Genomic DNA, 25,173 nt, shown 5'->3' on the forward strand with positions numbered 1-25,173 from the left:
GCACAATTCCTAAACATGGATCAGAAAATACTTGGGATAGAAGAAGAAGAAAAAAAAAAGACTTATCAGTAAAGAAAAATGCCCACACAGACACACACCTGTGCATTAGACAAGTTCAGAGAGCACAGACCATTGAAATGCAATCACTGAAACAGACAAAAAACCCAGAGACCAGGCACTACAGTTACTTCGTTAATGCTTGAATATAAAAAAAAAGGAAAAAAAAAGAAAAATGAGAGAGAAGTATAAAGGATCAGAGAAATATTAAATGTTACAGCAGAAAGTTGTCACTGCTACAGGGAAAAAAAAAAAAAAAAAAAAAAAGAAAGAAAGAAAGAAAAAGGAAGAAGGATTATGCCAGCCTAGATGCTGAGGGAGGCCATCGAAAGCGCAGGGTGGGAGCGCGCACTGCACATGCGGGTGGGTACGAGGCAGCCGAGCACACGAAGGGGGCGAATAGGCGGGAGCGACGCCGCGGGCGGGCAGCGCCGCCAACCCTGCCCCGCAGCTCCGCGCCGGGGGAGGGCCAGGAGCGCTGGAGCTGCGGGGGGAACGGCAGAGGAGGGCGGGAAGAGGGGCGCAGTAGCGCGGGGCGCACCGCCGGAGATGGGGCGCGGCGCGGCGCTGCGAGCTGCTGAAGCGGTCTGCAGCTAAAAGCCGATGGATGACGGGGAAGGGAAAAGGGAGGGAAGGGGCTGCCGGAGCCGAGGCGTTACGGCTGCCGGTTCCGCGCTTCCTGCCCTGGTGCTTTTCCAGCTGCGGCAGCTGTGGTATAAAGGCGGAGATGGTGCGGCAGCGGTGTGGGCAACAGCCGCGGCTCCCGGAGCCTGGCCCCGGCGGCAGGGCGCAGGGGTAGGGAGGGTCATCCTCACCGCAGGCGAATAAAATACATTTAAGGAAATAAAAATCTTTATCTGGAAATAGGATGGGGAAGAGGGTAGGAAGGAGAAGGCGGGGGCAGAAAGTGGTTTCTGGGAGAAACTGGTGGCTTGGGTTAGAGAAGAGTATCAGGTAGGGGAAAGCACTCGCCCTCTTGGCTTCGCGCTCCGGGGCAGAGAGGAGTGGAGAAGAGAAGCTCGAGGAGAAAGGCGGCGAGGAGAAGGAGGAGGAGGAAAGGAAAGGGTTGGGGGGGAACTGTGTGAGCTTAGGGGTGCGAGCGAGCCACGGGCGGCGGCGTGAGGTGGTACACACATAAACACTCATATACATCGCATATATATACAGACACGTCCAGCCAGGGGCGGGCAGAGCCTCCACCGCCCCCTCCGGAGCTGCCGGGGGAGGTGCCTTGGTCCCCCCGCCGGGGAGGGGGCACGGCGGGGCCGGGAGGGGCTCACGGGAGCTGCCGGCGCGGATGCCTTCACCTGGGTCTCTTCAGTGAGCAAGGCGAGGAGAGCGGTCGAGTCTGGAGAACTACCTCTGGATGGTTTAAAAAAAAAAAAAAAAAAAAGAAAGAAAGAAAAGGGGAAAAAACCAACTCCGCAATCCTCTGCTCCCCACAGGCTCAGCACCATAAGGGACTGCTATATTTGAGTCTGTCAGGAGGATGGGAGAGAGAGACTGAGAGTCAGGGCGAGAGAAAGACGGTGCCACAGCAGCGGTAAGTGTCTTTGCCATTCCCCCAGCCAGAGACTGCTTTCCCTGGTTAGACTTTGGAGTGTGTACAGTTTATTTGTTGGAATATCCATCGCGGCATCTCTGTGAGCAGCCTGCTGTGAGGGCAGCAGTGGTGACAGATCCCAGTTTTGGGCTCCTACTGCAGGTTTATGTGTTTTGCTTTTTGTTTTGAATCTTACATTGAAATTGTTGTCATAAATGTGCAGAAAAGTTGAAGCAGAAATGACTGTGATCGACTTTATGCTTCTTGCCGTTTAACCAGCTAGCAAACTACTGCAGTGAATGAGTTGTGAAGATGTGAGGCTTTTAGAACAAGTACGTACTCCAGTGGAAGAATGCTTGTTTTAATGTGCATTTTTTTTTGTTTCGGAGACCTAACCGTGATAATGCTTGAGGATGAAACAGAAAATAACTAGCATATTGAGTTTATAGTGAGGCACTGAAAGTTGCATTGTTATGAAGTTCAGAATAGTACTTGGCTTTGGGATAAACAATTATGTCCTGAATTAGAAAAGTGTGGTGCCTGGACAGTTCTCCCGTGCTGACAGGCAGAGGAGATGGAATTACATAAAGATGCACTGATTTTACCTCTCTGATGTGAGGATAGTCGATAAGAGCATGTGGAGTATCTATGAGATGGCTAGAAGATGAACTGAGAGTTATTTCTGTAGCACAGAGCATGAAACTATGATTTTAAGATTTTTATCTTGGAAAAAAGGAAAAAGAACATTCATTACTGTATCTGTACTTCGTCAGGCATTTCATTCCTGTTGAGCGCAGAAACTTCGTAGAACAGAAGTTACACAAGATACTGTAATGTGACTGCTTAGGAGTAAAGTTTTCTATGTGTTACAATGTTTCAGGAATTCAGCATCAATTTCTTTCAAGGTTTTTAATTTAAAAAGTAATATTTTCCTTGAATGGTAAAGTAGGTTGTTTTTTTTTAACTGAAGGACTTAATGCCAATTTTTTTCTAAGGAGCTAGAGCATTCCCCTAGTCTTCATCAAGCTCTAATACTCTATAGTTTGAAACTACAAATAAATTACATGCTCACTGTTAGCCAAAAGCTAAGGGAGATCCATGATAATTAAAAGTCTGGATGACATTTTGCAGTTAATAAAAGTGCAATTAATTCTTGCTGAGTTACAGTATAACTTTTTCAGAAGTATTCTATGGCAATCAGTATTAACGTAAGATCCATTCATCATAGTTAATATTATTGCAGTGGATATTAAAAAATAGCAGCAATTGGGACATTATAATGCTATTCAAGATACTTGTTAGAAACAAAAAACATATTTTCATAAATTGTCCTTAATTACTATAAGTTTTATCTGCAATTTGAAAGAAAAAAATCCTCAACCCCCCAAAAAAACCCTCAGACACTTTCAAATATCTGTTGTGTTGGAAGTGCTTGTTTACTAGTGTGAGCATATTAAAAAGAAGACAAAAAACTGAGTTGCAAACTATAGTAACTGAGGAATGTTTCATATACAATGGCCCTCTCAGGCAATATGCTTTTAAATATGTGATTGATTAAGAGATGTGGATAAGAAGTCAATCTTGGAAGACAGCAAATACATAAAGGAAGGTAGATGAAGTGTTAAGCATTCTTGAAGTTGATAGGAGTTAACTGGTATTAAAAGTTGACTATTAGAATGTTTCATACAAACCCAATGTCCATGCAAAAAGTCAGAAGTAACAGAGCATGACATAAAAGTGTGATGATAGCTATGGATGATCTGGAGACTAAAAGTGTAGATTTTGGCTTTGTTGGTCTATATAGAGATGAAGGCTATATTTTGAATTCTAAATTAAAATGTCAGGGGAAAGGGTCTTAATTTTGTTTTATAATGATATCAGATGTAGTAAGGAAGAAAAAAAAAACCTGACAAGCTGAATTATAGCAGAGAACTTGGGAAAAAACGTGTTTTGACAACAGATCTTGAGGAAAATATATCCTAGCATCTAAGGTAAAAGTTATAATTAAAATCTGTGCTGTTAGGAAATAATAAAGGGCAACTTTAAGAAATGCATAACTTAGTGGATTCTCAGCATAGATACAGTACAAGAAGGTCATGACTGGCAAATTTGCTTTAAGTCCTCTGAATTAGCTGCTGACATGAAAAACTTTTGGGGAATCAGTGATATACGTGGGTTTCAGAAAATGTCCGGTTTTGTGCTCCACAAAATACTGATTTGAAAGTAAATTTTGGAAGGAGTGCTGGAATAAATTCAGACCTGCTTAGAGATAAGGACCAGAGGGTGTCAGTAAAGGTAAAGAGCTCTCGATGAAAGGAGGTTAAAAGTACGATGCTTAAGTGACAATCTGATATCCAGTTTTCTTGCTTGCTTGTTCAAAAGTTACCATATAAAACCAACCAAACAACCCCCCCCCAAAAAAAATAAAACAACCCCCCAAACACCAAACAAACAAACAAACAAAAACAAAACTAAAAAAACCCCCAAACAAATCTGATTTGCTAGCAACACAGAAAACTCTGCTCCACTGGACAGATTCAGCACACCAAAGGTCTTCTGACTAATTTACTTATAGGAATATTTATTTCTAATTAACTAATACAAATCTTTACTAAAGGCATCAGAAACTATGTGTAAAGAACATAGAAGCCAAAGGGCTGTTGAGCCATCTGAGGTGATTGGTTCAAGTGGCACCAAAAAAAAATAGTTTTTCTGAATTATTTCATCTTTCTGCATGTTGCCTGCAACACAAAATTTTAGTTCCTCTGAATTCACTGCATAATTTGCCACTGTTGGTCTGCTCCCTCCATATGTTCCTGCTAGCTGCTTCTGCATTGCACTTTCTCTCAGTTTCAGAGCCACTTCAATCATTTGAACAATTTCTTGTACTTGAAAACCCTAAACACCACAGCTTCTTAATTCCTGAGAATGAATGTCAAATAGACAATTGCTTGCTAGTATTATATTGATAGATGTTTCACAGAATTTATTTCCTCTTTCTATGCATAACTTCTCTGAGATTTTTCTCAGGGTCTATTACACCCTCTATTATCAACTTCTTAGCATTGTACAAGGGAAAAAATAGTCTGGATATGATCAAGTCCCTACAGAGTTATCTTCTGAGCAATTCTAATTTATGATCAATAAGACTACCTTAGGGGCTGGTGCCTTTTTAAAAAAATACAAAGCTGGTAAAGAACAGTGAGGTAAATACATTCTGATTTTACTTGAATTTAAGATTTCAAAGCCTCAAATTGTGTGTATGTGTGCATATATCTGTGTTTATACAAACACATAATATGTATTAAGATTAATGGCTCTGTGTCATTACAAGCTGATAGGGAAGCAATGATGACATATTCTGGTTAATGGAAAAGTATGTAATCTGTTTGGTTTTACAGTTAATTTCTTGGCTGATTTATGAAAATATCCCAGTGTATGAATCATAAGAAAATGTGATCTTTGCTTATATCCTGCTTTCTAAAAGGGAGGATCATCTTCAGGATGATTTGTCATTATAATTCTTAAAGGCCAGAGATCAAGTTTTAGGTATTACAAGTGGGCATGTAACCTGGGAATATGATGTCAAATTCTCTATGTTGTGAATATATGAAATTATTAGAATTACCATCCATGTTATGGCTGATGTTCTTGATCAAAGATACCAATACTTTGTGTAGGCATTCACTCGGTCTAGCTACTAAACTTCGAGCCATGAAGTTATGTCAGTATGAGAGAGTAATTCATATTGTCATGTAGTAGTTACTAACACTACAGTTTACCTCCTTCCATCTCCTTCAGGATCAAGCTTACATGTCAGCCTGGAGAAAAATTGATAACTCTTCTTCATTCCCACACCTAGAAATAGAAAATGCATCAAACTCTTTCCATTCATCATAAACCTCTTCTGGGAGTTTCCTTTTTCAGTGTGCTCTTAAGGGTTTTGTTGTAAATGGTGTTAAGACGTGATTATATCTTTGGAGAACCTTCTGCTGATGGAACTAAAATCAGGCCAGCATCAAAGGTTGTTCGTTGCTGTCACTGAGAGGGGTAAAGAATGACAGCTTTCCATTCAACACAGAAGGAGTATGGCTTCTTGTGAGTGAAAAACGCTTAGTTTTTAATAGCCAGAAGTTTAAGATTTACTGTATATTCAGTGGGACTCTCTAGTCTGCAAATCCTTCCATGAACACTGCATATATGGCTTTGTAATTGATGTAGACACAGTATCAGCTCAGTCTTTTGGGTGTCTTCCCTAACCAAAAATCATCACTTTAGGAGAATTCATGAACCTCATTTTGGTTTTGTTTTATACTCTTCGTTAAGTACATGAGGGACATTGCCTTGTATCTTTAACATTCCTACTATAGTTTGTAAACAACCTGCCATAGCAATGCATTCAGCCAAGAGCAGTAGCTACACAGAATGTCAGGTGAATGAAAAAGACTTTACAATCGTAGTGTCAGAAAAAGATAATGTAACAGCATACATAGCCTCCTCATAAAAGTGTTTTGAGAAGAAATTCAGACACTTGAAAAGCTATAATTCTTGCTTAGTTATAAAGATGCATATCCAGAAGATGGGTTTGTTACTATCTCTCCCCCAAAGTGTGTTCTCAAAACCAAGTAGTAATTGACAAAGAACAGGACAGAAGTTTGCTCTTGGAAAAAAGTGCTTCATTATACTTGCTTAAGTACATATGCATTATGAAAGTGTCCAGTTATCCCTGTTAGCTCATTCCACAGACTTCTATATGCTATCTGCTCTCAGTTTTTTGCAGTTCTCCATGTAGACCTGTGATGTAATAAACAAAATTGCATGAAAATTGGTCAGCAAAGTCACAGTATGTATTTTACCACTTCTTCAGAGATTGTTCTCACAGAGGACATTTTCCAGAAGTCTTGTAGTCACTCAAGAAACCTGTTCTGAATATGCTGGAAGACTTCTGTGTCATTCAGTACTGTTGACCTGTCAGAGTCATTCAGCTTTGTTGTGTTCATATCACTGTGATGTAATCAGGATTATTCATTTATCTATCCAAATCGTCACAAGAATAAATGTAAAAAGGACAAGATGGACACATTCTGAAAGGGACAGGATAGAAAGTGCTGAAAATTTCATGAGCTGTCATGTTCCTGTATAGGAATATATGCCGAGCACACAGAAACGTGGTTGTATTCCAAACAAGCGTTTAAATGCTGAATACATCAACAGCGCATTGTACTAGGAGCCATAAGCACAAAATGCTCTCTGAATGAAAGAACATATGGCTCAACTCAAGAATTCTTCCCTTTTTTGCTATTACTTATGAACTTTGAAAAGCATACATCTAAGGAAAGATGTCTGTGTTTCACAGCCATGCTACTATGATCATGTAGAGATTTCTTCAAGATCAGCTCCTATACTAGAAAAAAAACCCAACGAACCGGGATACAATCTGCAGCACTATGACGTGTAATGATCACGAAAACATGCTGTAAAATGTTTAGCAAATTTGTCTGAAGACTACTAACAGTCCACAGTTACTTCTGAAACGAGTACTTTTTAGACCTTTTTTCTAAGTAAATTAATTCTCCAGCTTTCTAAAATCTCATTCAGATAAAATGTTATTAAAAACAAGTGTATGGACTTTCACAGGAGATTTGATTAAAATCCAAGTTCTTATTAAAACCTTTTGGGTTAGTCAGTCTAAAAATCGTAACTTAAACAAAATAGTTACTTGCTTCTGCATCCTTGCTTTATTGTTTCTTTGGTTTTTCACCTCTGCATATTGAAGTGATACAAGCTCTTGATTTCTCAGTATCATGCCGTACAGGATGCTCAAAATGTTCTTACTCCACTGTAACATATGCAGTGTCATGTATTATTGCTTACATAAAACTCATCTTGGGGAATCTGGGAATAAAGCCATGACTTCTCTGATGCCGTAACATCTTTTTGATGTGTCTGTGCACAGCTTCTCAATTCATAACCAGTCGTGCAGTATTTCCTCTGTCCAGACTTTGAGGATGCAGGCTGGACGCTGAAACAGCTTCAGGATGAGAATGACTGACTGTTACATGGTTTTGAGAAGAGGCATAATTGAAAGCGCAGAACAGATCAGATAACGAGGGAGGGTAATTTATTAGGAGGACCATCGACACACAAAGAGATAATTTAGAAAACATGATATATAGCTGAAATGTCTGCGGTCTTGTTTTCCTCCTTGCATATCACAACTGACTGATTGCTAACACCTAAGTATTTATTTGCCTTATCAATCACTTTGTGCCTGAGTCATTCACAGATGGGCACGGTCTTCTGTTTGTGACTTCTCAAGGCATCTCGGGAGGGAATTTGAATGTCATCAGCGATGAATTTAGACATTATCGAGGACATCAGGTAGCAGGAGGATATTTGCACAGAGTATGTCAATCGATAACAGGAGAAAATAGTCAGCATCAAAGTAGCATAATTCAGTTGAAGTTGGGTTAAATTTTTGCCTATTTTCTGCAAAGTGGCAGCAAGACAGTTAGACTGCTCTGGGAAAAACAAAGCCCTTTTCTGGAAAAAATCAAGAAAGAGTGAGCAAGTTGAGGAGCATTAAGTGTATGGGAGTACTAAAAGTTGTACCCTTAAAAGATCATTTTCCATCAGAAGTTACTTTTTTCAAAATGCTTCTTGTATCTGTAAATTTTCATTGAATCATAGAATCATAGAATCAACCAGGTTGGAAGAGACCTCCAAGATCATCCAGTCCAACCTAGAACCCAGACCTATCCAGTCAGTTACTTTCAAGGTTCCTTCTCTATCAAGTTTGCAAAACAGTTCTTTGAGGCAGCACGACTTTAGTTGTAAAGACAGTTAATAAAGGAATGTAAAGGAATTTGCTAAGGATTTATTTCAGAAGTATGTTGAATTTATAAACAATGTATGAATGATTATATAGGATTACAGTATTTGTAAAGAACAATCAAGTAAGGGAGAAAAAGAGATGTATCATAATTTCTAGGTTTTTTTTTTCTTCATCAAAATGATGACACAACTTCACATATGATATCCTGTATCAAATAAAAGCTGGCATATTAGACAGTATGACTGTTGAACAGTTCTAAAACTTACTAAAAATGTTGTCTATTTCAACAACTTTGTTAGATTCCTGTGTTATCTGAGATTACAGAAAAGATAGCATGAGACTGGTTTTGTGACAACAAAATTAAAGTCAAGAGAACAGGGATTACAGAGAAACGTCTCAGAATAATGTAGTGGACACGTTTGATTTTGCCACCTACACGAGGGAAGCTAAGCTGGTTAGGGGATCTCAAGTATTTCTCTAGAAACTGCCTGCAGGTGGTATAACAACATCTGAAATACTTTGTCAATGGAAGAAACAGGCAGCTATATGCAAGGTAACGATTTTGGACTTTCTGTTACTGCATTTGGTTTTAACACAGTGTTGAGGTAACAGAGCACAACAAGTATAAAGGTTTACCTTCATCGGGAATTCTGTTCTCTGAAGCAGCTAAGAAAAACTTTATCCATTAACTTGAAAAAAAAAAAACCTCAAACATTAAGCCAAACAAAACTTAACTTGCAGAATCAAGCATGCTGTACAGAAAGTTATTTTTCTTCTTTATACTATATGAGAGAGAGACACAGGAACAAATCATTTTTCCTTATTTAAGAAAACACTTTGGTTGTTTAGTCAGCAGAAACCTTGGCAGAGTATGAGTAGAAGCTCCCATACAGGGCATTTTTGTTGCTTTCTAGTAGGTTTTATTTTGACTTTATTCATTACTAGTGTATAAAAGAATATGACTGCATTTTGTGACTTTAGTTATATGTTTGTTTGTTTTTTCTTTGTTTCGTTTTGGTTTGGGTTTTTTTTTTGTGTTGTTTGTTGTTTTTTTTCCCCCTTTTCTCTTATGTGGTCTGTTTTATTGCCATTTTCCTTTGATTTCCTCATCACTTGTTGGCTGGCATAAAATTAGATTTCTTAATCTGTTTGCTTGATTTGCCTTTTCAGTAATTTATATTTTATTGTCAATGTCAGAGAAAGATGAAAGAGATGAGGGAAGTATTGAGAACGTAACCTGTCATGACTCCCATTGCCATGTATAAAGGCAGCAAGTAAATGTATTTTGTTAATACAGTAAAGTCAGAGTCCTTGAGGCTTGAGATACATTAGAGAGCCTCTCTAGCACTGCAAGGCTTGCCAAATAAGGTGATGTTGGAGGAAAAGAACCCTCACTTTCACATAAAATTCACACCACATTTAACAAGCTGAAGAGAAAAACACTTATCGAAAGCTGAAAACACAAGCCACTACAGGCTTTCTAGTGAGAGGTTGTAAACACAGCTTGGGTAATATAGAAATGATGAGGACCACGAAGTGCTGAATCCCTTTTCTTTGCTCAGTAGTACTAAGTGAAAGAAAGAAAATGGAAATGCACAGAAATTTTTACTCTTCAGTATGAAAGTCCTGCACCTGCAAATGGGCAGTCCCTCTTTTGGGATATTGGGGTCACACTACACACATAGAAAATACTGATGTGGGTTACTGAGGTTTTTTTAATACACTTGATAGAAGCTGTTACCTGAACACCACTGGAAATCAGAATTACTGCACCTACTGTCCTGTCAAGTTATATTTCTTCTAAAAAAATACCTTCACGATCCTTATGACTTGTTCTGGGTATGGCATAGGTCTTTTATAGACATATTTCTTCTCATCTTAAGTATGCACTGGGAAAGTGTAACCTTAAATATAATGAAAGTAGGCATTTGAAGTCCATTTGCCACTAGCAGTTGCTCACTATTATTTTCTTTAAAAGTTTGTGCATATCTTTTATGCTTGTACTAGTTCTTCATTCTCCCTAGTGCAAGATGGACACTTCCTTACATTTTGCCTTACTTTAATTGTGATCAGGGTTTTGTGGCTACTCAGGAGGACTCAAAACCTTCCAGAGCCAAATTTTATGCTGGTGTAAGCAAATGCAGCAACACCAAATTTGGTGTAGATCTGTCTGCACATTTGAGGATGTTATAGAGGGGTTTGAGTCTGCGTTTGCGGTGAGATATGAGGTCAATTTGAAGGTTAAGAGGAGGCTCAGGGGTGACTTTATTGCTGTCTACAGCTACCTGAAGGGTGGTTGTATCCAGGAGGAGGTTGCTGTCTTCTCTCAGGTGGCCAGTGCCAGAACGAGAGAACACAGCCTCAGGATGCGCCAGGGGAAATTTAGGCTCGAGGTGAGGAGAAAGTTCTTCACTGAGAGAGTCATTGGACACTGGAATGGGCTGCCCAGGGAGGTGGTGGAGTCGCCGTCCCTGGGGCTGTTCAAGGCAGGATTGGACGTGGCACTTGGTGCCATGGTCTAGCCTTGAGCTCTGTGGTAAAGGGTTGGACTTGATGATCTGTGAGGTCTCTTCCAACCCTGATGATACTATGATACTACTACTATGATACTACTAATTTATTAATATATACAAAGAGAATTTCCCCCAAACTTATGTCCAGCTAACCCACAGAAATTCTTTGTACACGGTTAGTGAAACCGTTTTACAGAATGTCTATTTACAGCCAAATTAAGCAATTTGGTAGGGGTTTTGGAAATGTTCTGGTTAGAGAGTCCTGTGGCATAAAGTGCCACTGGTAAAGTCCATGAAATTCCTTAGCTACTTGAATCAAGAGAGTTCAAATACTCACTAATTGGGACTCTCAGTATCTGTGGTCCCAAAATATATATAGCAAAAGCCACGTAGTTGATTCTCGTGCAGCTAATAGTTCAATTTGAATTGGGAGGGCGCTGTCTGAGAAGATTCCACGGACACGATCGGGCTGATGCGGCAGGCTGGAGCGGCAGCCGGCCGGGAGCACCTTGTTCGATCGTCCACTGGATCGGTGCAGAGTGCCGTGGAACAAAGGGTCAGGTATAGCGGATAAAGGTAGTGGCCCCGGGCAGCAGGCTGGGAGAGGTGAGCGGAGGAGGTGGCAAGAGCACTTTGTTTACCTGAATCGCCCTATTTATAAGATGTGGGCTGAGATTGATGGTCCTTTGGCCACAATATTGTCCAATAAGCATCTGGCAGCAGGCCAAAACATGCCAAATTGGGAAGAGTCCATTGATCTGGTACCTCCCAATATGGGGAGAGCATAGGTGGGCCACACGCTAAGTGCGTGGGCTTATGCAACCTGTTTACATCCACATTACATAACCTGGGCAGGCCAGACTTTGTGGCACCAGACCTGTTGCGCCCCTTCTGTCCGTTTAGTGTGGTTACCTCTGGCTTGGGCAGAAAAACGTGTTTGGGTGGGAAAACGTGTCCAGGCAAGGCAAGGCTTATGTGAGCCTATTTGGGCCTATGTGGCCCTCCACCACTGAGGATAGCTCCCTCAACTTGTATGTACCTGAAACCCTCAACCCCTAGTGGCCTGTGAAGCATATTTTGTCATTGACAGTGAGTGAAAAGTTCTAGGTTGGATTTTAAATCTGCTACCAAACGTATTCTGGCTATGCTAGCGATGAGTGGAGCTGCACAAAAATTACCCATTTTTGTTCAGTAAGTGTCCATCTGCAGCAATGATCATTTTCTGCCTAAATATTTTATTCTTCTGTGAATGTGCAAAAATGTGGAGTTTTTTTTTCCCCCTGCTGGTCCTGCTGACAAGCAGAACTTTTTCATACAGCTCTATAATTAGGCTCCAGAGTCCTGTGGAGATACACAGCAGAGTGGTAGGCTTTGTATTCTGCAGCACTCAAAAGTTGCAGTTCACAGACTTGTGCACTTACATCTATCCCACCTCTTTGCATGCTGTAACAAGTCTTTTCTATTCCCTTTGGATCTATCCCCCTGTGTCTAACAAAAATGAGAATTTGGAGCATTTCTGGTTCTGAACTGCAAATCAGCACTGGACCACTGTGTGAAACATCCATCAGAAGAGAACACAATTTCAGGTCATTGTTGAAAATCCCTGTGCAGGAATTTTGCATGTCTTTGGGTTGTGCAATGGAACCATCAAACTTTGCATCAAACCACGTAACTTTCAGTGTTTTTCACAGTCCTTTTTGCCACCAGTGTGAATCTTTGTCAAGATTTCCATAACTGCACAGTGTTCCTGACCACGAAGCCCTGTGATGAGTATTTATATAATGTTTCTCTAGCCAAACATAAATACAGTTGTAAAGAAACAGATCATTGGAAGAAGCTGTATTTGGATTGTTATATGTTGCTATTGCATATGACCTGTGGGGAAATTTTCCATCTGGAAATATGGCCTGGTGATTTATTTATCTTTGCATTTGGGGAGATATGGGGAAAAAGATTTTATGGTATCATATGGCTAGCGAGAATTATGGCTTATTCTTTAGCACTCTTACCAGCAAAGAAGAGCATTTCCAGTCCTTTAGCTCATTTTTAGAGGTTTAATTAATAATGTAGACAGCAGAATCTGCCTGCTTAGACTGAAATAATTAGCAGGGAGTAAACAAACACTTTACATTTCACATTATGAATGGTGTGGTGCCATTTTAAATATTTAATGTTTTGATCTGAGTGACCAATCAATTCTTGCAGGGTGCCAGGTTACAGCTACAATCTGGGCATGAAAGCTGAGCTGTGAGCAAAGGTAGAATCCCGTAACTGCTTTCAACAGGCAAGGGTGGCAGGAGAGGAAAGAAGACCTAAATAAAATGTTAAAATGGAGAATATGAAAATGTAGAAGTTGTTGGAAAGAAACAATGTAAGAAAGAGAAAAGGCAGCTGATCAAGAACAGTTTACTGCAACTCAGTAATTAACTGTTTAGTTAAATTTCCTCCTATAAGAGGCAGGTGTCTCATATACATTTAAATATCAGGTGATGACTCGTTCATTTGTATTCTCAGGGCAAGAAAACCTAAAACATACCCTCATAGTCAAATGTACTGTCTTATTCTCATAAATACTGCTCATCTATGGAAGAGAAAACCCAGATCCTGCCTACAGAGCAGACAAAGCTTATGTGTTGAGTGTGCTAAAAAGCAGCACTGGTTGCTGTTCTGATTTCAAGAAAGGCAAATGCGTGTTCTGATCAACTTTATAAAACAACATTACACTGAATTTACACTTAAGCAACCTTCGCTGCAATTTAGTTAATCTTAAGTGAAGTACTGGACAAGTGCTTTTAAGAAGGGCATGGTAATTACACCTAATCTTTTCACTGTGACTTGGAATAGTGCTTTTGGATTTACAACCTGAAACATTTGAAGAAAAGCATACTTCTTAACTTTAACAAACTCTTCACTATTGAGTTTTTGTCTTGTAGAGCAAAGTACTTCTTTTCTATCTGAAATGTTCAGAAAGTCATGTTCTTATTTGTATTTATTTCTGGAGATTATATGGAGATGGAATTGGTGCCATGTGAGGCTGGTAAAAAAATACTATTTTCTGGCTGCTGTACCACTCAGATAAATGCCCACAGGGTTCACTCACTGTCCACTTCAATGAATTAGCTCTATTTCTGCAGCCTATGATGAGGGTCCTGAGCTGTAACTCAGGGAATTTTTCTCCTCCAAATCTTTTATTAAATGTGATCATACTTAGGAGAGGGCCTTGCCTGGTTTTTGTATTATACACTGAATTTGTAAGGTTGACAGAAAACTCACAAAATTACCTGCTAACCTGTTGTGTTTTGTACCAAAGTCACTGTGCAGTGATTAATACGGATCCCCACTGTGCCATTTGTGTGGTTGTTTTCCAGAGAAAGAACAAACTTTGGTCATATTTTTCAGCAGAGCCTGCTGCCTTCAGCATTTCAAAGACTGTGCTGCAAGTCCTTTGCTGTTTGAGAAGGAGAAGTGTCCTGGGAAGTGTGCTGCTGCATGACGGAAGGCTTTTTCTGGACTCTGGGGTGTGGGAAACTGATTTCACCTCATCCTTATGCTGGGGTGGGAGGCTTTTCACCTGTCAGTGACACACCAGTGCAACAGCACTCACACAGTAGATGCATATGTCATTGTCTTCTGTTTTTATTTGGAAACAGTCAAGCAATCACCACAATAATCTGAGAAAAAATGAGAGTCAGAGGGTCTTCCATATCAAGTGATTTTTTTTTTAATTGGTAACAAGCTTTTATGACAGCTCCAGAGACTGATAATAAACATTTTTCAAAATACTCTTGTTATATGGAAAATAAAAATTTATTCTGAACTATGGTTGTATCACTGATTGTCAGAAAACTGAACATCTATTTTTAATCCTGTTGTCTATTAGCTGCCACTCATTCTCAGCAACCAGAGACTTCTCATTTTCACAGTATGTCCATTCTCCCATCTGTAGAAACTGATGTTATTATAAGGGAAGGGGTCAGTTGCCTATTCATCTGCTCTTTGTGGCTTTTTCTGTGACATAGAACTCTCAGAAACTGGCAGCAAAAAGCAGTTTGAACAGATCTATTTGTGGCCAAGCTTCAGAATAATCAGATTTCTTGCATGATACTTAATGTTAGCAGCTGACTAAGGGAAAAAGGTAACAGCTTTCTCTAGCAGATAAGGTGCCCATCTTTTTAAACAGCAATTTGCAACATTGGTGCAATTTTCAGAGCCTGTACTAGATGAAGTGTGAACTAAGGAGGGCAGAAAATGATCTTTAAGTACCCAAGATGGTCAAGCTCCATGCATTTGTATCCCAAACAGTCATTTCGAATGCATGTATGAGTGCACAGGGAAAGCTGGTGGGGTTTTGTTGGTGGAGTTTTTGGGTTTGGGCGTTTCTTTTCAAAACTGTGAGCAAATTTTTTAAAATCTGAGCTGTGACTGTTGTCTGTGACTTCTGAGGTGTGTCAGAATGTCCTCAGCAAGGAAGGCTGATCAACTGGCAAGCAGTCAGCATGCAAGCACTCGGTCTCAATTGTGATTTTGTTTTATTTGTAACCTCTGCTACCAGTGTATAAAAGTCTGACTTCTACTTTTGATTAATATGTTTTTTACTGCACCATTAAGCTTGTCTACTTTACTAGCAGCACGGGGAAATTCACAAATATATATATATTTTTTCAGCTCTCCAGATACAAATAAACTGGCTTGTGTTTGCATCCTCAAGGACTTGCATCCTGAAATACATTTACAGAAGTTAATGTTCAGGGGATATTTCTGGAAAAATGGAAGTAACTCATGTCAGGACTCATATTGCCAAGGTGCTGAATTCGAGGGAAAAGAATTGATTTTACTGGATGCAAAATATCCCTTCAGCCAGAGGAGGGAGGTACCCCAGAGCATTGGGCTGAATCCACATGCCTTGCCTTTGAAACTTGTGGTTTGCAGCCTGTCCATTGTGGGGCCGTGAGTGAATTTTCCCTTCGGAACTGATGATTCTGTGAGGGGAAGTCACAGCACAATAAATGGCAATGATCTTTGTTAGCTCATCTACCTCATTTGTCAGGATGACGAATCTGCATATGCTCAAAATGTTAAAGGATAATGTAGTTTGCTATTGGCTCTAATGGGGATTTATTTTTTAATTTTTTAATAACAGTATTTTGCTGTTCATCATCATTTCATTTTATTAAGCTCATTTCTTTGTGTAAACAGTGATCTGTTGCCATTTGGTCACACACGCTGTTTTGCTACAGAAAGTGTTTATCAAAGTGCTGACATTCCATTTTAGGATGTATTTGGAAAACAGATATTGCTGTTGGGGTGGTACTTTGACTTGGGAAATGCCGTATAATATATGTGAAAGCTCTGCACAGTCACAGGAGTGGCAGAAGTTTGCCTGAGCACAAATTCCCAGGCACTTTAAAATGAAAATTAGCCACTTTGCCTCAACATTCTCTCACACTGAAATGAGGCCTGCATAATGCAGACAAAGTTAAAACAAATTAGAGGGAGCACTTCCTCACACAGCGTGAAGTCAGCCTGAGGAATAGTCACACAGTTCCTAGACTTGATTTTTAAAAGGGCTGGATAATTTTATGACCAATAATAACATTTTTAGTTATGCATGCTAAGTGAAGTATAATTGGATTTCCTGCTTCACAGCATCAGCTGCAGGACCACTACATCACTGCAGAGGCCAGGAAGGGCTTTATTCACATACATGTGCATGTTCACACCTACGCGAACCCCTCCTGCACACAGCAATGAATTTTGATGATGGAATTTTACGGAGTTTGTTTGAATCATTGTGCATCAACCATTGGCTGTGAACAGTTAAGGCCAAGATCTAGAGGTCAACAAGAGTCATGCAGAGTAACTGAAGCAATTACAATGTGTTTGTATAGTATGTGAAAACTGTGGACACATTGTCCATTTTGCAAATGTCAGCAGTCTGGACCCAGCTGCAGGAGGAAGAGAATGTGTCAGAACATCAACTCTTAATATTCAAAAGGCTTCTGGGAATACGAAAACCTATGCAAGCCTCAGTCAGTTCCAGAGTGCCAGATGTTGGCAGCAGATAGTCATTGAAATTTGATTGCTAGTTTAGTTAAACCATCCTTCACCCTCCTATGCTGGTCATTTCAGAAACCAAAGTGAATAAACAATCGGAGACCATGGCATGTTTGCTACTTTTAAAGTATTTAGTTTTTGTGAAAGTAGAGGTGAAAATTTTCCTGGGGGCCAAATACTCACCAAAGCTGTTCTATCACCCACCTTCTTAGATGGGCAGGGGAGAGGGGAAAACACAACAAAAGGCTGGTAATAATGTAGAAGCAATTTAACAATGCTAAGCACAATCAAAGACCACGTGTGGAAACAAAAGCAAAGACAGATGTAATTCCTTCCCATCAGCAGATGATCTTTGGTCACTTCCAGGAAGCAAGGTTCTAACATGCGTGGTGGTTGCTCTGGAGGACAGACAGCATAGTCAATTATCCCCCCATTTCCTTCTTTCACTTAGAATATATATATCTGAACTGACATCATATGGTATGGAATATTCCTTTGGTCAGTTTGGATCAGCTGGCCCTGCTATGTCCCCTCCCAAGATCTTGCCCACCGCTCAGTGTACTCTTGGGGCAGGGAAATGTTGGAAAAGCACAGCCTGGGTACTCATTCAGCAGTAGCCAAAACACTAGTGTATTATCAACATCCAGCTACAGCACTGCAAAACACAGCACTAGAAGGATGCTCTCAGCAGAATTAACACCAGCTCAGCCAAACCCGATACAATAATTTTTCCTAGCATGTTCTGTGTTATCTACATTGGAACATGAACCTATGAGAGAATGGGCTAATTAATAAGTTTATTAATGGTATCATATCACTATCAGCACTACTTTCAGTTACGAGAATAGAGTCAAGAAACCTTTTCTAACACTGACTCAGTGTAGAGTAGGAGGAGAGTTAGACACAAGCAAGAAGCCAATTAAAATCTGCATGTTTGGCATCTAGATGTCTAGAGAAGGCCAAAGGCAAACAGCTGTTACAGAGACAAGTCCTATAATCCATCAGAGACACCAGATTTTGACCTGGTTATTCACAGTGCATATCACAGAATCATAGAATCAACCAGATTGGAAGGGACTTCCAATATCATCCAGTCCAAACTATCACTCAGCCCTATCCAGTCAACTAGACCATGGCACTAAGTGCCTCGGCCAGACTTTTCTTGAACACCTCCAGGGCTGCTGAATCCACCACCTCCCTGGGCAGCCCATTCCAATGACACATCACTCTCTCTGTGAAGATCTTCCTCCTAACATCCAGCCTAGACCTCCCCTGGCACAACTTGAGACTGTGTCTCCTTGTTCTGCTGCTGGTTTCCTAGCAGAAGAGACCAACCCCCACCTGTCTACAGGCTCCCTTCAGGTAGTTGTAGACAGCAGTGACGTCACCTCTGAGCCTCCTCTTCTTCAGGCTAAACAACCCCAGCTCCCTCAGCCTCTCCTCATAGGGCTGTGTTCCAGGACTCTCACCAGCTTCCTCGCCCTTCTCTGGACATGTTCCAGTACCTCAATATCTCTCTTGAAATGAAGAGCCCAGAACTGGACACAGTACTCAAGGTGTGGCCTGAGCAGTGCTGAGTACAGGGGCAGAATAACCTCCCTTGTCCTACTGGTCACACTATTCCTGATCCAGGCCAGGATGCCATTGGCTCTCCTGGCCACCTGGCACACTGCTGCCTCATCTTCAGCTACTATCTACCAGTACCCCCAGGTCTCTTTTTTCCTGGCTGCTCTCCAGCCACTCTGTCCCCAGCCTGTAGCGCTGCTTGGAGTTGTTGTGGCCAAAGTGTAGAACCCTGCACTTGACCCTGATAATTCTCATCCCACTGACCTTTGCCCACCCATCCAGCCTGTCAAGGTCCCTCTGTAGGGCTCTGCTACCCTCCAGCAGATCGATCTCTGTGCCTAGCTTGCTGTCATCTGCAAACTTACCAATGCTGGACTCAATCCCCTGGTCCTTATCACTGAACTACCTTTTTTTTAATGCTATGCTATTAAAATTAAACTATAGCACTCATGCTGTTACAATGTAAGAGGATATATTTCACTACTGGACCATCTCTGTGACAAAGCCATCCCCAAGCTTGAGTCATATTTTCAATTTCTTGAGAAATCAGGGAGGATTCAAATGCACAGGTACATTGGCATTGCATGGTTAGTGCTCCCTGATTGTGCAGAAAGGAATTAAATGCTCACTGCTACACTGAGACAGAACACATACTAGTGGAAGCTTTATTGCTGCTAATAATTGAATCACCTCTCAGTCCTCAGTTCTGCTTCCAAGACTACATCTGCTAAATAGAAAATAATGAAACAGCCAGCAGTGGATCCAAGCACTCCATCCTAAACCTCTGGTCTCTCTGGTCTCATCCAGTTTGATTTGGTTTATCTGCAATTTGCTTTAGAACTAATAAAGAAAGATGTGAAAAACTGCAGTTCTGTCTTCTAACAAATTACTTTTGTGCAGATCACCTCATCTCTAGCCAGCATGCCTACACTTGTTTTTAAAACATGATTGTAGGTAGTGCAGTCATAACTGGAAAGCTGCAGCTAGAAGCATCTCTTTTTAGAGACAGCCTGTCCCTCATTGTAAGCAATTTGTGCCACACCAGAGTGTCCAACATAATAATATATGCATTATTGTGTTTAACTTCATTAATGTAAATATAAGTTACACAGTGGATAATGCAGGTGGTACTTAATCATCTGAAGAACTGTAGACAAGAAGGCAGAAGTGTAAAGTATAATTAGAGAAGAGAAATTTGCATTGATGAAAAGCAACACTGATAGACAGCATCAAGGATTATTTGACTCTACATGATGAAAATATTAAAAAGTGTTTTAAATGGAAAGAAGTAGGTCAGCCTATTGTATAGCAAGAGAATACAAAGTAAATCCAGAGGGAAGAGGAAAATGAGGTAGAAAAAAAGAGAAAAAAATAGATCTTTATAATTTTTGCTGGGCAACTTTCTGACTCGTTACATTGAGAGTGTTGAAGGGTCATGGGAAAAGCACTCCTGTGTTCTGTGAAAGGATAAGGTAAAACTGGTCACTTTGTAGATATTTTTCCTTGAGTATAAATCACCTCAGAGAGCATGGGGAGAAGAAAAATACAGCCAGAGCTCCATGCTGCCTAAATACTAGCTTTATAACCTGGCTGAGCAAGAGGATGAGGTCATATTTGGTCCCACTTCATTGCAATGAAGTGGTTTATCCATTATGAAAAGGCTAACAAAAAATGAAATAATTAGTAGATGTGAAAGAGAAGTCTTCCTCTGTTTCTTCACAAATCTGAAACACTGAAAACTACATTCTTACCCTTGAGCATCCATATTACCCTTTTATATATAAAAGACTGCACTTTGAGTGGTCACCAGTGATCTAAAAGTTGATACGTTTTAAGTAAGCCAAGACAGAGTGGTTTTAATTACAATTTTTAATGCAGTTTTGAAGAAAAAATTGAACACAAACTTTCAAGTATTATATTTTTTAAGATATAAATTAAGCAAACTACAATTTTTCCTGTGAAACACCCCATCCCCCCCCTTTTTTTTCCCCCTGGATCAACACTTATGATTGACAAGTGGTTTTCCCTATGATTTTTCATAGAAAACAGTGAAGAACTGGGTAATGGGAGATGACCAAAGAGGTTTGTTGGGGTTGAGAGACCCTTTGTGTGACCCTAAAAATGAAGTCATATATACTGTATGGAAAAGAAGTATATCTGCAAGATAATTCAGAGAGTGCATGAGTATTGGGTCTTTCCCAACATTTGTAGATTTATTTTATACTAAAATGATAAACTTGTTCCTTTTGTAGAATTCTGCATCTGAAGCACATTGAGGAGAGCCATTGCCATACTCAAACCCCCAAACAGATTGGACAATAGGTTAGCTGAATCACTGTGAGAAGTCAAAATGATTAGGTGACCTTTTTTTCTTTCTACAACAGAAATGCAAGGGAGGTTTACATGGTGTTTCAGGCTACGTGGATTGAATTCTCATGAATCCTGTTCTGCATGATACAGGACTCTGTATTCTTTGTAAAAAAAATTGGCTTCCAAATTCATGTCTCCTGTTTTCCCTAATTATTACTGAGTGCCAAAGATAAGGCATCTGGAACAATAACATGCCTATTGAAACGATCACACGAGCTTTCATTTTATTTTCATTTCTGGAAAGACATGATTTAAATAAGGGGGATGAGACTGAAAAAAGCTCCAATCTGGAGAAGGCAATAGAGTAGTCTAATTGCATTATATTCCTTCAGTTATAGATATATACTGGCTCATGCCATCCAATCTTCTCATTTGTGAGCAGTATCAAGAAGGAAATGGGTTGTGTGTGTTTGTACTGGATGTTATTGCAGTAATATTGTTTCCTGTGTACTGTTGGCCCAAAAGATGATGGCCATTGTGTTCTGAGGAAGTTCTAAAGCCCATCGGAAACAAAGGAGGAATGGTGCTGGTTTTGGAGGCTTCCCTGCATGCATGTTTTCCTCCTTTCCTTGCTTTATTGTTGTATCATTCTAAACCAAAGGTCATTCCAAGCAAAAAATACAAGTTTGTTCTTTGTGTGTGGAAAGCATAATTAAATTACCAGTGCTTTAAAATATTGTGTTTATATCCTGTTAAGCAGATTTTTATTTGTATTGATGAATTCATTTGACATCTGTTTACTACCTAAAATATTGCTGCTATCATCTAATGACCAGACATTCTGGCTCCATTCACCAAAAGTGTCATTCAATAGCCGCTCTTTAGCACTAAATGTTGCATTACACAGAATGATGGAGCATTATGTATTTAATATATTTTAATTAATTTTCTAATGTCAAGACTGAGCATTATGAAGCAGGTGTTCTAGTAAGAGTTAAACACATTGCATTATCCACTAAAACCATTAGAAATGTGGGTGTCTGAAAGCTTTAACATTCATGCTGGGATATTATTCTCAGCCCAGCCAATTCTATCAAATATGAATGCATGCAAATCTTCATTTCCACACACACAAAAATGTTTCATAGGTTTTTCCATTTAATTTGCAAACACTGTACTTTAGCACTCTGCTATTGCTGAATGCTGTAAGTCAATGGAAACACTTCCAGGAGTTGGATTGGTGTCAAACACTGTATTGCTGGATGCTACATTATTTTTGTGAAGTGCTAGGTATATTCATTATGCACGCACGATAACTGAATTGGACTGCAAATATGTCCAGTTTTGGATTAAGGAGGAATATGTTTAACAGGAGTAACAGCAATAAATGACGCACTGAAGATGAGGTACGCCCACTGTGTGATTCACAAAGTAGTACTAATTGACTTTCTTTAGAATCAACCATAGAATAGAATCAACCATAGAATCAACCAGGTTGGAAGAGACTTCCAAAATCAGCCAGTCCAACCTATCCTCCAGCCCTATCCAGTCAACTAGACCATGGCACTAAGTGCCTCATCCAGTCTTTTCTTGAACACCCCCAGGGATGGTGACTCCACCACCTCCCTGGGCAGCCCATTCCAATGCCAAATCACTCTCTCTGAGAAGAGCTTCCTCCTAACATCCAGCCTAAATTTCCCCGGCACAACTTGAGACTGTGTCCCCCCTTGTTCTGTTGGTGGTTGTGTGGGAGAAGAGACCAATCCCCACCTGGCTACAACCTCCTTTCAGATAGTTGTAGACAGCAATGAGGTCACCCCTGAGCCTCCTCCAGGCTAAACAACCCCAGCTCCATCAGCCTCTCCTCATAGGTTTTGTGTTCCAGGCCCTTCACCATCCTTGTTGCCCTTTTCTGTATACATTCCAGCACCTCAACATCTCTCTTGAATTGGGGCCCAGAACTGGACACAGCACTCAAGATGTGGCCTGACCAGTGTTGAGTACAGGGGAAGAATAACCTCCCTCGTCCTACTGGCCACATTGTTCCTAATACAGGCCAGGATGCCATTGGCTCTCCTGGCCACCTGAGCACACTGCTGGCTCATCTTCAGCCTTCTTTGTGCCTGTGTGAGAAGGTTCCCCTTGGACTTTTTCTCAGAAATGGCTGACAGTGTCTTTTATAGAAGAAGGAAGGAAAATTACAACAGCCCTATCTTTGAATCAGGGTTAAAGGATACTTTCTTTAGATTATGCATGTGCATAGCAAGATGTTGGGGCATGGTAAAGGAGAAACTTTGCCAGGGAAGGAAAGTGAGTGATGACACTCGTCAATGAAGATGCTATCAGACAGCTGTGTGAAAAAGGCAAGAGTCCTGTGGAGCGAGTGACTGAAGGCTTTTTTGCATGTGCTGTTTTATTTAGTTGGCTTCTGAGCTGTAACTTCAGCACTGAGATCCGTCACTCTAGTCTAGGTAGTCCATAGGACGCAGCACTAAACTTTGCACTAGAATTGTGATGAGGCAAGGGTAGCAAACAAGGTCATGATATCAATTCCTTATAAATTGCACTGTCACATTAAGGTAAATTATGTCAACTGAAAAACCTGGGGCTGTTTAGTCTGGAGAAGACTGAGGAGGTCTCATCAAAATCTATAAATATCTGAGGGGTGGGAGTCAAGTGGATGGGGCCAGTCACTTTTTGGTTGTCCACAGGAATAAGAGAAAGAGCAACAGCTACACACTGGAACATACAAAGTTTCACCTCAACTTGAGGAGAAACTTCTTTACAGTGATGGAGCACTGGAACAGGCTGCCCAGAGAGGTTGTGGAGTCTCCTTCTCTGAAGACTCTCAAAACCTTCCTGGATGCATTCTTGTGCGAACTACCTTAGGGGATCCTGCTTTGGCAAGGTGGCTGGACTTGATCTCTGGAGGTCACTTCCAACCTCTAAGGTTCTGTGATTCTGTAGGAGGAGTTGAGAGGCATGCATTTTTTAATTGATTTTACTTAGTACTCATTTACCAAATAAATGACAATACTGGAAATCCTGGAGATAGTTGGTGAGAATGTGTAGCTAGATTTCAAATACCAAATTCAGATACCTAATATAAGTGGGCTGGCTTTCAGAAAGGCTAAGCCACTAGCAGTTCCCTTTGTCTCCTCTTCAATGTCAGGTGATGACTTTCTGCTTCATGTTTTAAATAGAATTAGCTGTGACAACAAAAAACAACAGATTTCTGAATTTTTTTTGTTAATTTGCTATGTTTTTTATAAAAGCATTTAATGTAAGCTACATCATGAGAGGGGATACTGTGTCCTGAGATGTATCCTTTGTCTAAATGTTATTTCTAGAAGTACAAACAGGAAGAGATACTGAAGGAAAGCTAGTGGTCAGATAAGCTGTCAAGGATCTGGATAGTATTTAAATGAGCAAATATAGGCAATTGCTATATCATTTCTCATATTTCAGATAAATGTAGTTCATTCTAGAAGGCTTACTTATTTTTTCTTTTGGTGCTTCCCTTTGATGCTTTATGCATGGTGAACCACAACATCTGTATGTGCTTCCCAGGCATCTCCATCAGCCTGCTTGTTTGAACCCACCTTCAGAAACACATCACAGTTAGTTATTAAACAATCAAAAGTGGAATTTATACTTGTACAGCAGATCCATGGAAAGCAATTGCACAGGTCTCTTCAGCGTTTTTATTCTGATTTCCAAGGTGATTTTGATAACGACCCGTAAGATGCTTTGCTCTGAGGTCAAAAAATGAGACACTTTTCCTTAGTTCTATAAGCATTCCTCAGATGCTCAAACTGAGAAGTTTTTTAATTGGAGATTGATTTGTTAATTTTCCAGTGTTGCAGTGGAAATGCTGTAGCAGAGGAAAAGAAGGTACACGCTACACAGACTAACGAGACATGAAATCTACAAGGTACTTTCTTTGGGAATTTGGAGAGCCTTAGCCTCTCTGCCTATGAAACAGATGTGATAGTTACTCATCTTTAAAATCTCCAGTGACTACTGCTGGAGGAAAAGCACATATATGTTTGCATTACTGAGTCTGATCTGATGATGTTCAAATGCAGGTAGAGTCACATAGTCTGCTCTCTCAGTCATTCCTAGTGCAAAGCCTAGAGAGAAGCACACTAATATGAGCACCATGGGCTTGATCCACTGCTAACTGAACTCCCTGGAAGCACTTCCAAGGAGTTCATTAGGCTTTAATTCAAGATATTAATGCTGAATGTTAGCATGTGCTGTATTGTGAATGTTGGCACCAACGCTGCTTTCTA

The 25,173-nt window shown here is 40.3% G+C and overlaps 1 protein-coding gene across 8 annotated transcripts in view; it reads left to right on the forward strand.

Moving 5' to 3' along the window:
- The first annotated feature begins 376 nt into the window (after positions 1-376).
- The window catches only part of CNTN5 (contactin 5), a 736,829-nt gene continuing 712,032 nt past the window's right edge, over positions 377-25,173 (forward strand). For 4 of the 8 annotated variants that reach the window (XM_064170405.1, XM_064170386.1, XM_064170419.1 and 1 more), the window contains exon 1: positions 1,124-1,600. The gene's annotated coding sequence lies outside the window, so the exon portion shown is untranslated. Of the gene's footprint in view, positions 421-448; positions 853-1,121; positions 1,601-25,173 lie in introns of those variants that run through there. The other 4 variants (XM_064170433.1, XM_064170430.1, XM_064170397.1 and 1 more) reach the window with 4 other exon arrangements.

This window comes from Pogoniulus pusillus, chromosome 3 (assembly GCF_015220805.1).
Source record: "Pogoniulus pusillus isolate bPogPus1 chromosome 3, bPogPus1.pri, whole genome shotgun sequence".
NCBI classification, from domain to species: Eukaryota; Metazoa; Chordata; class Aves; order Piciformes; family Lybiidae; genus Pogoniulus; species Pogoniulus pusillus.